Here is a 2,563-nt window from a genome sequence, read left to right as displayed (position 1 = left end):
TCTGTCGTTTTTTGTTCTGTTTCTGTGTGACAAAAGTATGAAGTGAAAACATGAGCAGCGTTTGTCAAGAGAAACTTTACATACTTAGTTTTAGTTTAATTTATTCAGGCCTTAAAAAAGGTATTGACAGGAAAGTAAATGTAATCAAATTTCATCAAATTTAATACATATAAAAAAAAGTCATAGTATAGTATGTCGTCCAAAATCAGCAGAAAAAGGTCATAGTATAGTATTCTTTCTGCTGATTTTGGACGACATACTATACTATGACTTTTTTAGGTGATTTTGGACGACATTCTGTACTATGACTTTTTTAGGTGATTTTGGTCGACATTCTATACTATGACATTTTTAGGTGATTTTGGACAACATACTATACTATGACATTTTTGACAGATTTTGGACGACATACTATACTATGACTTTTTGGACCGATTTTGGACGACATACTATACTATGACTTTTTTAGGTGATTTTGGACGACATACTATACTATGACTTTTTGGACCGATTTTGGACGACATACTATACTATGACTTTTTTAGGTGATTTTGGACGACATACTATACTATGACTTTTTTATGTGATTTTGGACGACATACTATACTATGACTTTTTTAGGTGATTTTGGACGACATACTATACTATGACTTTTTTGAGTGATTTTGGACGACATACTATACTATGACTTTTTTGAATGATTTCGGACGACATACTATACTATGACTTTTTTAGGTGATTTTAGACGACATACTATACTATGACTTTTTGGACCGATTTTGGACGACATACTATACTATGACTTTTTGGACCGATTTTGGACGACATACTATACTATGACTTTTTTGACCAATTTTGGACGACATACTATACTATGACATTTTGGTGTCATTTTGGACGACATACTATACTATGACTTTTTTTACCTATTTTGGACGACATACTATACTATGACCTTTTTAGCTGATTTTGGACGACATACTATACTATGACATTTTGGTGTCATTTTGGACGACATACTATACTATGACTTTTTTGACCAATTTTGGACGACATACTATACTATGACGTTTTTAGGTCATTTTGGACGACATACTATACTATGACATCTTTGAGTGATTTTGGACGACATACTATACTATGACTTTTTTATGTGATTTCGGACGACATACTATACTATGACTTTTTTAGGTGATTTTAGACGACATACTATACTATGACTTTTTTATGTGATTTTGGACGACATACTATACTATGACTTTTTTAGGTGATTTTGGACGACATACTATACTATGACTTTTTTAGGTGATTTTGGACGACATACTATACTATGACTTTTTTGAGTGATTTTGGACGACATACTATACTATGACTTTTTTGAATGATTTCGGACGACATACTATACTATGACTTTTTTAGGTGATTTTAGACGACATACTATACTATGACTTTTTGGACCGATTTTGGACGACATACTATACTATGACTTTTTGGACCGATTTTGGACGACATACTATACTATGACTTTTTTGACCAATTTTGGACGACATACTATACTATGACATTTTGGTGTCATTTTGGACGACATACTATACTATGACTTTTTTTACCTATTTTGGACGACATACTATACTATGACCTTTTTAGCTGATTTTGGACGACATACTATACTATGACATTTTGGTGTCATTTTGGACGACATACTATACTATGACTTTTTTGACCAATTTTGGACGACATACTATACTATGACGTTTTTAGGTCATTTTGGACGACATACTATACTATGACATCTTTGAGTGATTTTGGACGACATACTATACTATGACTTTTTTATGTGATTTCGGACGACATACTATACTATGACTTTTTTAGGTGATTTTAGACGACATACTATACTATGACTTTTTTATGTGATTTTGGACGACATACTATACTATGACTTTTTTAGGTGATTTTGGACGACATACTATACTATGACTTTTTTAGGTGATTTTGGACGACATACTATACTATGACTTTTTTATGTGATTTTGGACGACATACTATACTATGACTTTTTTATGTGATTTTGGACGACATACTATACTATGACTTTTTTATGTGATTTTGGACGACATACTATACTATGACTTTTTTAGGTGATTTTAGACGACATACTATACTATGACTTTTTTATGTGATTTTGGACGACATACTATACTATGACTTTTTTATGTGATTTTGGACGACATACTATACTATGACTTTTTTAGGTGATTTTAGACGACATACTATACTATGACTTTTTGGACCGATTTTGGACGACATACTATACTATGACTTTTTGGACCGATTTTGGACGACATACTATACTATGACTTTTTTGACCAATTTTGGACGACATACTATACTATGACATTTTGGTGTCATTTTGGACGACATACTATACTATGACTTTTTTTACCTATTTTGGACGACATACTATACTATGACTTTTTTGACCGATTTTGGACGACATACTATACTATGACGTTTTTAGGTCATTTTGGACGACATACTATACTATGACATCTTTGAGTGA

This window comes from Solea solea, chromosome 3 (assembly GCF_958295425.1).
Source record: "Solea solea chromosome 3, fSolSol10.1, whole genome shotgun sequence".
Classification (NCBI taxonomy): Eukaryota; Metazoa; Chordata; class Actinopteri; order Pleuronectiformes; family Soleidae; genus Solea; species Solea solea.
Note: the sequence above shows the minus strand (reverse complement) of the source record.